At 45.5% G+C, this 13,687-nt stretch overlaps 1 protein-coding gene across 7 annotated transcripts in view; it reads left to right on the top strand.

Annotated features, from left to right (window-relative positions):
- USP36 (ubiquitin specific peptidase 36) overlaps window positions 1–13,687 on the top strand; it is a 755,622-nt gene that overhangs the window by 10,219 nt on the left and 731,716 nt on the right. For 6 of the 7 annotated variants that reach the window (XM_078653946.1, XM_078653951.1, XM_078653945.1 and 3 more), the window contains one exon: window positions 3,654–3,761. The gene's annotated coding sequence lies outside the window, so the exon portion shown is untranslated. The remainder of the gene's footprint in view (window positions 1–3,653; window positions 3,762–13,687) is intronic. The other variant, XM_078653950.1, reaches the window with a different exon arrangement.

The following is a 13,687-nucleotide window of genomic DNA, read 5'->3' as shown; positions in this document are numbered from 1 at the left end:
TCCCTAGTGAGACACGATCGGTCCGGTCTCCTATGAAGAGGCTTTCTTGCCCTGGTTTGGTAATTATATTGCGTGTACTTATTATGCGATTCAATTTTCACTTTAACCCTCGTATTTACCCCTCTCTACCCGCTTTTTGGCAGGAAAATGCTCAGATAATTGAGTACCCCACCATATGTCCCTTGATATTGGGCACCGCCCCCTGGAAATAAACAATGTTTGGACCTAAATCTGGTAAATCGCACGATAAGCATGTCATTTAACCGTCTGTTCACTACCGCGCAGCATGTTTATCTCACTCGAGACCTCACCACGGAATCTTAAATAAGCTTGCCCGGGTGCCCGCGCCAACCGTGCACAGTGTCCAGAAAACAATGGCCCTAAACCTATCGTTAATTACTCTGAAACAACCTGCACGTCACCTTTCATTTCAAAGCAGTGAGACGTATTTGCGCATTACAGACCCGCCCGGCACTGACGGCATGAAACGCCATGATCCTAAACCGCGTCATTTCACTTCACGTGCTTCTCTTGTATATACTTAGGCACAGTAACTATAAAACAATTCGTTCATTTTATTTCATGCAACGTCCCCCACCAGTCCCCCCACTGCGCCGGAAATCGCACCTGACTTCACTTGATTTTAATTGCCATTTGTTGCACATGGAAAACACACTTTTGTTTTGGATGGTCAGATATGTTACATGCTAATGCTAGTACTTACCCTTGTTTTCATTTTTCCTCCCCCTTTTTTCCGAAAATTTGTATGTATAAATAAATGTGTAGGCCAAAAAATTGCCTAAAGATTTTCAAGACAAGCTTTTTTTATTCTCTATCCTGAAGATGATGCCACTCATTTCACAATAGGCATCGAAACGTCGTCGACATTTTAGCGTCATATGTAAAATGAATAGTATAAATTGTATACAATGATGCTTCTAAAATGTATTTTTGTCTGTTCACTGAACTACTAGTATACAGACCGCCTTGTTCGTTCTAACCCCATCCCCTTGTTTTGTCTTGTCCCCTGTGGGTTGCTGGCTGCACCCACTGTGTAAAAAATCCTCTTTATTCTTGCTTATCACTTTAATTAAAATTCCTGTCCGGCTGGACAAAGGTCATACATACTATTGAGCGTATGTCTATCATTTCTGCGAAAGATCCCTGAACTACTAGGGACCCCTGTTTTTTGTAATAAGTTACTGCCCAAGGTCCCTAGTGCTATACCTTTGGGTTCCCTTGTTTTGTGTAAAATAATTGGGGGCTCTGTTGACATTAAAATGTCACATCCTCCATGAATGCCACATCCTCCTTGACACGTTTTTTTTTTTAACATAATACTTGAGACACACTTCAAAAGATGAAAACGGGTTGCCAAAGCAATTCTTGTTCATCCCCCGTCTACTTTCTGATAACTTAGTTTTGTTCTACCAGACCTCTGTCTTTGAGGTTGTTGTGGGCACAGGCACTGCCACACACAGCCCCAGCCCTCAGAGACCACTTTTAGTGTGGTGACTACATCAGCCATCCAGAAAATGCTCAAAGTGGGCAGGGTTAGCGCCAGAAACCTTTACCATTTTGCATAGGGTGCTTTCAGGGGTCATTCCTTCCCGCAAGCTTGTGCAAGGCATACATGTGATATCTCAGGGCAACCACTTTAGTACATTCCTGGGCCTGTGAAACATCAGAAGAGAGCTGAACCTGCTGCCTGAGAGGAACTCTAAAGTACTGGACCTGCTCTCCCTCTTGTACCCAGGGCAAAGAAGTGCACTCTAAGAGTCATAAGTCTGACCTACTATTAAACCTCCAGGGTCACAGTAAGCTATAAAAGGCCTTTCCCTGACCAGTGGCAGCTGGATCTGGACTGGAACCTCATGTGTGCCTTTGCTGCGATCCATTGAGTCTCTAAGTGCCTTCCCTGAGGTCTGTGTGCTTTAGAAGTGTACTCCTGTGTAGCTTGAGATTTAAAGGATTAAAATCAGAAGTTAAAATCTTTGACCAGAACCCACTTGGTTAATTTAGCTGGCCCGTGCTCCATCGCGGTCAGTGTTCATTTGAACTTCGATCTTGTTCTACCACAACCATTGACTATCATTGGCACTTTGTGCTTCTTGATGCTATTTCCGCTTAAAAGTTTTAAAAAGCAAAAGGGGGAGTTAGGCCCAAGGGACAGGCTGGGCCGTATTCAATATGTAAAACAAAGAGAATGGGCCTGAACCTTGATTATTTCATTAGACCTGTTTTGACAAACTCATTACTTTTAGTTTGAACCAGTATTTTATTTATACCTTTCTTTCAATTTCTTTAGTGCTTTGGATTTATAGTCCAACACAGAAAAAGACATTACAGTCTACATACAAAAATCCATATCTGCATTATTATTTCACAAGACATTAGACAATAACAATAGACTTACTTAAATACAATAGGAAAATATATAAATGGGACATAAATAAGCAAACATCCAATATTTACATATTCTAACGCTAACTTTAGCAATGGAATCTAAATGCTGATCCTTAGCTATCTCTAAGAGCTTCTGCGTCCGGTGTCAAATACGGCTGAGTGCCCCAAGCTACATACAGTGGCATGACCGCTTACACATGCCCTTTACTTGCTACAATAATTAGCTTTGTTTATGACCAAAGGACCAAAGGATGAAAGTTTTTAGCAGTTTTGTTTGTAATATGTTTAAAAGCAGCTTAATCCATGGGAGTGTGCCAAGCATCTTCTAGTCGGAGTGCTGCAACAGAGTGCTGTAATGCTGAGAACACAGAGTTCTTTATTTGGACCTGCCTTTCTGTTTCCACTCCACACTGATGTGTAAGCAAATTTTGTTCGGATGCCCTCTTCCTCCAGCAGAATTTTACCAGAGCACCCTACCTGCATGGACCCTGGTGCTGCAAACCAAATTCGAATCTGAATTAGGCTTGCGACACGTACTGTCGAAAAGCAAAGAGTTTTTAAAAAAAGGCTCGCTTGTAGATTGTTTAAGGTTACACCGTCTTTACCTTTGAGCAATTCCAAGCCGTAAGATATTCAGGGCATGAATTGGGCCCCCACAACCTGAAGTAGATGGAACATTGAGGTGCTCAATGTCTTATGTTTCAAGGTTTTAAAACTAACAGCAGATTATTTGGAAAAAATTGTCTTGAATGTAGGTCCAATGAGAATTTAGATGGACGCGAAGGTACTTGTAGGCATTGACCTGTTCTAATACATTGCCATCAGCCTTCCAAGTGAATTTAGACTTCCTGTTACTACCTCAACATTTGAAGCAAAGAACCTTCGTTTTACTATAAATCGGGCTCAGTCACAAGTTGGTGGTAACTGATGTATTGACCGCTGGCGCACAATTGGGGTTTTTGCTGAGGAGGACAATATTGTCAGATTGTTGGAGGCTTCTTATTTGTGTTGTGCGGAACCCGGGAGGACCCCCTGCACTAGGGCCAGGTAGCTGTCGAGGTCGGCCATGTAAGTATTAAATAAACTGGGTGCAAGAACGAACCCTTCTTTTAAGCCCATGTTCGAGATAGTTTTTTTAAAACTCTTCAACCATCCTTATCTTGTATCCTGTGTTGGAATGTAGGTTGATTTATTGCTTCCAACAGTTTTTGTGGCGCACCTCACTTTACCATTTTTTTTTTCCATAGCTGGGCCCTTGGAACTTTATCAAAGGCGGCTTGGAGGTCAGTGAAACAGGAGTACAGTCTACTGGATTTCATGATCGCTTTTTCAGCCAGGAGGGTTACCACAAACAGGTTTGTTAGTACTCATTCCTGCCCAGGAGCCAGTCTGAGTTTTTGGGATAAGCTTGAATAGTCCCGGTCCTCTAAATCAATGAGCACATTTGAGGTGTAAATCTTGGCTTCTGCGACAGTTTTTTTTTTTCTACATATGTGTTTTTATTAGCAGCACAATACAATGAATAACAATCAGCAGTGGGGCTCACAATGTGGTACTTACACATATGGCGGATTAACGAGAAATGGCTTTTTATTTAGCAATCCTAGCCAACATGTAAAGCTTTGAATTGCATTACTGTTATCTCGTCAAGTGGAAAGAGTAGGAAGGGGGAAGGATATGGGAGGGGAAGGAGAGCGGGGAATCGACAAGTCAACTTTGAGAGAACTCTATGGGCCATAAAGCTTGCAAAGGGAGACCCAGTAAGCTGCAAATCTACCTGTTTCTTCAGTAGCAGTGGGCAGTGCTGCGGTCAGTCCTGTGAAATTTTACTTTTCTGGTGGGGACAAATGGACCGGTGCAGTGAGTACCAGACACATCATGTGTAAGGGAGTAGCGTACAAATTAAATAACTGGGGGAGACCACTGCGGGAGCTGGTAGTGGTGCACTGTGTGAGAGTCGTGCATGGGAGTATATGGGCTTAGTAAGGAGGTGGAATAGCCCTAATCATGGGAAGCGGGGATATTGCGATATACAGGGTGACGTCCATTAATGTTACACCCTTGAGAGTGCTTGTTGTCTGAGGATTCATGATGGGCGTTCATCCGTTTTAGTCTAAACTGCAATCCAGACAGTCTCCCATTCCTTACCTCCCATGCGGGGATCTCCCTGCATACGAAGCAATCCTGAGTGTGTGTGCCTCAGCCCTGGTCCATGTTAGCAATACTCAGAGCCAGCCATTAATATTTAGGGAGGGAGCGGGGGGTGATTTCCACCCCATAGCTATGTTATGCTCATACAGAACAAAGGCCAGATCGATGAAACAGTGTAAGTGTTTGTCCCCCTTCACGTGGAGTCGCAATCCCAATAAACTGGATTCAGGAGAGGGGGGTAAGACGGTGTGTGGACAGTTTCGCCACTGTTGAAGTCACCTCTGCCCACGTCAGTGATAGTGATGCTCATGCGCATACCATGTATATAAAATCTGGGTTCTGAAATTTGCAACAGGGGTATTCCGTGGAAGATGTTGGGAACATGCGTTTAATACAGATCGGTGAAAGTTAAGTGTGGTGAATGTAACTAAATTGGGTGAAGCGAAATCTGGGATTTCGGGAAACTTCCTTGGTCAGCTGTAGGGTACAAACCCAAGCAGCATCAGTAAAAATTTGGTGGAGCACTGTGTCCCATCTAGCAAGAGCCCTCGCAGTGTTGTCAGTTGGGGTAGTGTTGGGAGCGGAGTACAAAAAGTGATAGTGTGGTGTGTGGAGTCAGACGTCTGTAATAGAAACAGAGCTTGGGATGTTGGCAGCTAGGCCTCCCCAGCACCTCACGTCTCGTGGGCCACCTGCCAAAGGGCATGATACAATAGGAATTGGCCAACATGCAATCCGAATGTCTCGGTCATGTCCGGGAATGACATGAGTATTCCCTCATTATAGAGATATCCTGCCCGAGTGATCGCAGCGTCAATGCATGGGTGTGGGTCTATACGCCTCAGTATCTGGTGCAGTATAGGCAATTCCCAAATAAGGATGGAGGGGGAGTACGGAAGGGTAGGGCCTTTGGGATGTAGGTATCTGCGCTAGCAAGTGTGGACCACTGCCATTTTATGGTCCCCAAGTGTAGGACATAGAACGGAATCAGAAAGCCGTGTAAATAGCCGTTCCTTGCAGAAGTGTGCGTACAAGCAGAGATTCAGAACCTGTCCGGGCGAGCAGCCAGGACATGGGCCACTGCAACTGTGCTTCAGCGTAGTATATCTCCCAAGTTGGGTGCCCCCAGCCCGCCATCTGTGACTGCCTGTTGCAGAGCAGTCAAGGCCAGCCGACAGCGGCCCATGCTCCAGAATAACTTAAGCTGCAATCCGTTTAAGTCTCGAAAAAAGCTCCTTGGGAGTACGAGAGGTAAAGCTTCAAAATAATACAGCAATCCAGGACGTTTGAGCATTTCAGAAATTGCGACCCAACCCAGACGATAGTGGTAGTGAGAGCCAAAAGGGCAGGGAGCGTCGTATGGATCCGACGGCCCTGTCCAGATTGCCCTCCCTGGGTTTTCAGTCCGAGTGATGGATCTGTATACCCAGATACTTAAAGATATCCTAATACCAACTCGGGCCTGACTCTGGCTGCTCTAGACGGTCATTGGTCAGTATGTGTCAGAGGAAACAAATGATTTGGGCCAATTTACTCGTAAACCAGAGAAGGACCGAAGTCCTCGACAATCTGCATTAGATCGGGAAGGGAGAATTGTACATTCCGAAGGAAGATCAGGGCATCGTCTGCGTATAACGAGATTATGTGGTACACAGCATATCCGCGTGTGCTCAAGGCTACTGCACGCTGTCAGAGCTGGCAGGCCAATGGGTCCATGGCGAGGGCAAAGATGAGGGGGGATAAGGAGCAGCCTTGTCTTGTGGCTCTGCAGATAGGGAATTTGTCAGATGTCACCTGCATCTCTGGGTTGCCATAAAGGACATGTACCCATCCTAGGAATCCTGGACCAAACCCTACGGGGTGAGGGCGGAGAATAAATATTCCCAGGCCAGTGTGTCAAATGCTTTCTCGGTGTCCAGTGATCTGCCACTTGGCCATTAGCATCCGACGGAGCACTATGTAGAAGGCGTAAAAGATATCGGATATTCAAAAATGCGCTGCAGCCCATTATAAACCCAGATTGGTCTGGGTGGACAAGCGATTGTACAAGGAGGAGAAGAAGGTTGGCAAAGATCTCACCTAGTATCTTACAATCTAGGTTAAGGAGGGACAGCGGATGATATGAGCGGACGTCAAGGGGATCTCTGCCGGGTTTGGGCAGGACTACTATGAGAGCCTCACGCAGTGTGTCTGGCAAGCGACCCTGACCCCAGCCCTCATTAAAGACATCCAGGAGGTGTTGAGTTGTCTGGGTAAGGAACAGGGCGTAATACTCATTTGGTAAGCCATCAGAGCCAGGGATCTTACCTCTAGCAACATGGGTTACGGCCATGTGTAACTCATCCAAGTGCACAGTGCGTTCGGGCTCTGCAGATGTAAAGCGTTTAAGAAACCACTTAAGGCGCAGACCTGTCCAGCCACGGGGGCAGAGTAGAGCTCCCTATAATAATTGCGAAAGGCCCCATTGATATCCAACTTTGTGGACAGCAGCGTACCATCCTCTGTTCGTATTGCGGCTATAGGGGTATGTTGCTGGTCCTCATGTAACAACCATACCAGCAATTGCCCAGCGTGGTCACCATCCGCGTGCTGTAAGGCCAGGCGTCTCTTGTAGTCGTGCTTGCTCAGAGTTTGTTCTGCCTCAAAGCTTTGTTTGCTCAAGTGTTTGAGCTGGTCAGTGGTAGCCGCCTGGGTGGCCAGACCTACCTCCAGGTTGCAAAGGACCCATTTGATGGTCAGTAGGTCTCTGCTTCGCTGTTTGCAGACCCCCCATGCAGACTAGAGGCAATAGCCCTGCACCACTGTCATATGGGCATCCCATTCAACAGCATGGGACAATGCTGTGCCATTTATGAAGCGTAAAATAACATTCTATACATTGGGCGAGATCCGTGTGGAAGGGTGGATCGGACAAGGCCTCCGTCTGAATGCAGCATGTGAGTATAAGAGAACTCTGCTGTCCCTACAGAGCATTTAGCAGCAGGGGAGAGTGGTCGGACAGAGTGCTCGCCAGGTACTCCACTCCAACTAAATGGGTACTGAGCTGGGACGTGCATAATAAAAGATCAATCCTGGTGTGAACAGCATGGAGAGGGGAGTCGAAAGAATACTCACGGTCTGTTGGGTGTTTGAGCCACCAGGCATCATGCAGACCCATGTGGGTCACCCACTGGCAGAGATGGCGAGCTGTGTGTTCGGGTGGTGTCACAGAGCTGGGGCATAGAGTGATCGAATGCCACGTCCAAGACACAATTAAAGTCACTGCCCCAGAAGGCAGTGGGGAACGGGTCATGAAGGAGTGCAGCGGTTAAAGAGTCAAGGAGCTCACACTGGTTAGTGGTGGGAGTGTATAGTGCAAAAAGGACTAGAAAGGGAGCCGTCAATGTGACACTCCAGCACTACATATCTACCATCCTTATCTACTCTCTGGGTAGCCCCAACATATGGTACACACAGTGTTATCCAAATGAGGACCCCCATGGTCGAAAGAAGAGGTTGTGGTTCCGCGTACGCGTGCTCTAAGCTTGTGTAGTTTAAAGGCGATAAGGTGTGTTTCCTGAAGCATTGCTATGTGGACATGCCAACTTCTGAGATGGCATTTCATAGTTGTCGCCATGCCGCGTACGTTCCAGGTCATGATGTAATATTGAGGGATATGTGTGTTCAGCTGGAGAGTATTCAGTCGAGTAATAACAAATTGAGTGAGCGGGAAAAGGGCACTCTTGGTCCCCCTGTTAAATCTTGTAAAACAACAAAAGAGTGTCGTGAGAGAAGTGTGTAAGTACTAGACACAGAGAAGAAATCTCCCTGAAGAAGTCACAGTGGAAATCAGCTGATTTCCACTGTGACATCTTAAGGGAGATTTCTTCTCTGTGTCTAGTGCTTACACACTTCTCTCACGACACTCTTTTGTTGTTTTACGAGAGTATTCAGTCGAGACATATCCTGCATCAATAAAGAAAAAATGGACGTGTTATCCTGTCCACCCGCCCACCCTTATAAGCTTGTGCAGTAAATAGGGAACTGTTGTCATCACGGTAGTGTTAAGGGTCAAACCGAAATCTAGTAGAGCATCTCGTGAAAAGGTAACAATAATGTAAAAACATAATCCTCCCCAGGACAATTGCCACATGGGCGCCGTCCAATGAAACATCCCCAAACCAGCTAACAAAGGCAACAACAAGTGTAAGAGCATAAATACTTAAACATCAAACATAGTCCAAGTAGGAGCCTGCAGGGGGGCATGGTTCCAGAGTAAGGGGTGTAAGCGGCAGTGACACCATAATAGCATTGTCTGATAGAGCAATATTATGGGCCCAGACAGTATAAACACCTCACTGTCCCGTACCCATGGTATGTCCCTTACAGACCAGAAGCAAGCAATGTGGGGGCATTGGCCAGCGCCGGACCTCCGTCTTAGCTCCAGGACCGTACTTACAAATCGTCTGCTGATGTGGGAGTCACCTTCAGGCCACAGTGAGCCCTGTCTGACAAGGAGCGAGAGCCACCTGAGTCTGACCCCGACTCCCAAGGGTAACTGGGCCTCAGGGAGGGTGACGGGTTTTGTGCTGTGAAAGGTGCTCTCTGCCAGCGTTCGGACATGTTCCTCCTGGTCTTTAGATGATCCTGTTCTCGGTGGGCGCCATCTACGCCGTTGAGGTTTGGGATCAAGCCAACCATCTTTGGGTCATTCCGAGGGCATCAAGTGCATCAAATCCTTCGCATGGAGCCATGTCCAGGCGTCTTCTGGGGATTGGAAGGTGTGGATCATGTCCCCATCAATAACTGGCAACCTAGCTAGAAATGAGTACATAATTGATGTCCAATTCCCGTAGGCATTATTTGACATGCAAGAATGAACTGTGGAGGCACTGCACCTCCAGTGTGAATTCGAGATCAGAACATTCTCAAATGTCCATGGGCCTTTGTTGCGGAACTGCTGCAAGAGCAGGTCTCAATCCCAATAGTTGAGGAGAAGTGCTATGATGGGGGTCCGATGCGCTCTTTCAATTGAAAAGAAATTCGGTGCCTTGCTATAAGGGCATTTTCCACCAGCCATTCATTGAGGAACAATTCAACGCTGGGACCATGCGAGTGCCCCAGGAAACCCAGCAGGTGGATGTTGTTGTGCCAGGACCTGCCCTCAGCATCCTCTGCGACGTAAGAGGGTGACTTCTGCTTCCAGAGAGCCTTGCAATAAATTCATATTGAAATCGCCTGACAGTGATATGAAAGCTTGTGAATACGTGGTATTCAAGACGTTTAGTAGGCCAATAAGGGTATGAATCTTGTCCAATTTATTCTTGCAGGCCGGGTGGATGGACAGATTTGCAATTAATGGTGTGATCTGCGTCTCCATTACAATCTTAACTCACTGAATCTACAAGAGACCTATGTTCACTTCCTCATGAACCCACAAGATGTCAGTCGAAATATGAATTGACATGCCACCTTTGACCCTACCTAACTTCACCTCTTATTATGTTGTATTCCTTGAATCCCATGATTGGGGTCGGTGACTGGTAGCAGGTTTCTTGCAAGAGTACATACTATAGTTGCGTAAAAATTATATAAACTCATCCTCCCCCATTCTTGCACCAAGGTCGTTCACATTCCATGCACAAATTCTACAAGGCTGATCTCTAGGGGGCTGGCCTTCAGGTGAACCTCATGCGACTCTAAGAGGTTTGCTGTTAATCCCTGGTTGTTCAAAATCCTCAGGATTTGTCTGCTGCTGAGCCATTTGAAACAGAATTATTGAATTTATTTGTAGGCCATCCCTGACTGCTGTAGGATGCTCCAACCTGATTGCCTCCTTTAATGTACCTATCGTTTGCAGCGGCGGAAGAAACGGAATCTGTTCAAGTTCTGTTGCCACTTTCCTCATATTGATTCTCCAAGCTGCAAATTGTTCCCTGTGCTGACAAACTTGGAATGCAATGCTTTCATCTGACCCAGTGATAGTAGGGATATTGTTCCTTGGACGCTCAGAGTTGGGACTGAATTCAACCACCTCAATATTATATTTAATATGCTGCAAGCCTTGTACCGCTTCGAACAATCTTAGTACTGCTCTCTGATTTAAGATGTCATGGAAGCTCCTTGTGTTATATTGAGGGATTTTCTCGGTCTTTGCGCTTTTTTGAATTAAAATGACACAAACCTGACCACGTATCCTAGTCTTCGAAATTGCCTTAAATTCCACTGATGGTAACCCCTGTGCTTGAGAAACATGAGTAACCTAAGGGTATGACTGTGGCGCTCTTTGATTTTTGTTGTGGGATTCCACTACGGTCACCCTTCTTGGTACATTGTTACCCCCTACTGGGGGAGGGATAGCTGTTGTATTGTCCTGGAAACAGGACCTTATTTCGGTGATTGAAAAAGAACTATCTGGGAAGCCTTCACAACATTGATGTAACGCCGATAGTCCTATGTTGTCTAACGTGGGGGCCTGGGTGTGTATTTGTGACACAGGCATTCTTTATGGCTTGTGGCCAGAGTGACAAATTTGTGCAATTGTCACTACTTGGTTAAGGGCTTCTGAGCATATAGCATTTTTGGTGCTAGTCTCCCAATGTGGTAAGTTTATTGCAGGAGCAGTATTGGAATCCAAGACTTCCAGGTGCTCCTCCAATCGTTGGAATATAGAAGATAGGGTGACAATAAGATCTGAATTATGTTTCGACAATGTGCCGGACCTCTTGCCCAGAAGGCGTAGATGTGTTTGTTTTTGAGTAGAAATTGCACAGTTGGTAATTTTTTCGCTTTTTTTCTTTTTTCTGGTTTTTCTCAATTACATAGATTGCCTTTTTGAAAGTGAGGCTTGTGGGCTTGTAAATGGTATGGCCTCTTCCAGGTCCATTTGCGTGGCTGGCCGAGTCAACAAGATGATAACAGATTGGTTTATTTGCTGCCCCTCCTGTTCCAAGGCTAAGTTAATATCTTGCTCCTGCTGCATTGAGTGCAGGAGTGAAGCTTCTGTTGTCATTGGGCTTTCATGATGACCATATTCTATGATAGCGTACTGATTGCTGGATGAATCTTGTTTGAGACACCTTTACTTCTACCAGTGATTCTGAGAGTATCCTGGGGCCCGTGGCAAGGGACTCCATAGTGTTGACAAGTATGTTAAGCTGTAATTGGATCATCTTTTTATGTTTTGCCTGCTGAAATCTATTGTTTTTAATATGTCTTGAAAGGGGCTTTCATCACGCCCCCTCACTTTGCCGGCTTTTCATCGATTCCTGTGCTTGCTGCTTGCATTTCCTCCATTTCTATTGTCTGTAACATATTTTCCCTCTGGCACAAATATTCAACCTAAAACACATTCATCATACTACCACTCATCCTTAAATATAGCCCCACATGGGTGTATAAGACTTAAAAAATTAAATATGTTCTATATGTAGTGCCACTACACGAAACCTTTAAAAAAAAAAATAGATTTATTTATTTAAAGTTTTGTATAGCGCAAACATGACACAAGTGGTTATCAGAGCGCTTTACATACGAGTTGCGGAAGACATAGGTAGATAGTTGTGGGAGAAAAGTAAAGATATATAGAAATAACTTCAGGTGCAAAATTACATATTAGAGGGCGACTTTGGGGACGTAGCATTTGCCAGTTAATTAATTCGCTATACACGATTGGAGACAAAAGGAGAAAAGCTTCTAGTTTAGTGCTGCGCTCATCATTAGAGCTTTCACTTTCCTTTTGAAGGCAAGTGTTGAAGGAATCAGTCTCGTTACCACAGGTAGGGAGTTCCAGATTCTCGGGGCAATACCGGAGAATGTACGGTAGATACTCTGAGGGGGGCTAATCTGAGTCTCGGTAGCCTGCAGGGAGTGGCACTGCGGTATTCTAGTCGTGAGATGACTAGCGCTTGCACCACATATTTGAAGTAATCTTGGGGAAGGTAGAGTTTGAGTTTTCCTAGGACGCTCAGTTGGAAGTTCGCTCCTTTGGTAGATGCGCTGATGTGATCTTGCGTGTTTAGATTCTTATCCAGCACAATTCCCAGCGATTTCGTGGAATCAATGATGCTTGGTATTCAGTTGAGAGCGGAGAGGTTTTTCAGATAGTTCTCCACAGCGGGGGTCTTCTTAGTGGGTGAAATAAGGAGGAATTCCGTTTTAAGGACGTTTACTTTGAGGTGGTTGGAGGTTAGCCAATTTAGGGTTGTGTGCAGGGTTCCATTGAATATCTTGATATCTTCAGGGGAAGAGATTTTCATGTACAATTGGGTGTCATCCTCATACATGTGATATTGGATTGTTAAATGCTTTGAGGATTACAGTAAGAGGTTCAATGAGAAGGTTGAAGAACGTGGGGGATAGCGAGGACCCTTGGGACACCCCCAGTGAGCAAGGACTGGCATTGGATAGAGTTTAATTGAATTTGAATTTCTGCGTTCTTTAATTGAGAAAAGCGGCAAACCATTTTAGTACAGTGCCTGAGAGCCCGATCCTACATTCCAAAAGGTTCAGTAGATTGTCATGTTTGACCGTGTCAAATGCAGATGAGAGGTCGAGTAGTATTAGTAGGCAAGATTCATTCTGGTCAAGCATTGCGAGAGCGTCATCCACTATTTGAGTGATGGCGGTTTAACTTCTGTGGCCGGGACGTAAGCCCGATTGGAATTGATCAAGAAGTTGGAATTCCTCAATGTGGTAGCACAGTTGTTCATGTACACATTTCTCAAGGAGTTTTGCCAGAGTAGGGATGTTTGTGATTGGTTAAAAATTATTCAGATCTTCAGGGTCTGCAGTCGGTTTTTTGAGAATATGGAGAACCAGCCCCACCTTCAGGCAGTCAGGGATCTCACCTTGAAGAAGAGAAGCATTGAAAATTTTGGACCAGAGCGGGACTAGTGATCTTTTCATTTCTTTAAAGAAGTTGGGGCGGAGGGGATCATTGTAGTGATTTGAAGGTTTCAGGGTCGATAGAAAGTTGAAGATGGATAGGTCGTTAAGGGGTGTGAATTTTCTCCAAGAAGCATTGTTTTTAGGGGAGAGACAGGGCAGAGTAAGAGGGAGCAAGGGTAAGGAGGAGTCAGGAGAGGGTGATAGATCGATCAGGGCGTACCTTAGATCAGATTCAGTCTTGCTCGCCTTTTCAAGGAAGAAG

The sequence above is a fragment of the Lissotriton helveticus genome, chromosome 7 (assembly GCF_964261635.1).
Source record: "Lissotriton helveticus chromosome 7, aLisHel1.1, whole genome shotgun sequence".
In the NCBI taxonomy this organism is placed as follows: domain Eukaryota; kingdom Metazoa; phylum Chordata; class Amphibia; order Caudata; family Salamandridae; genus Lissotriton; species Lissotriton helveticus.
This window is presented reverse-complemented; position numbering and strand designations above follow the sequence as displayed.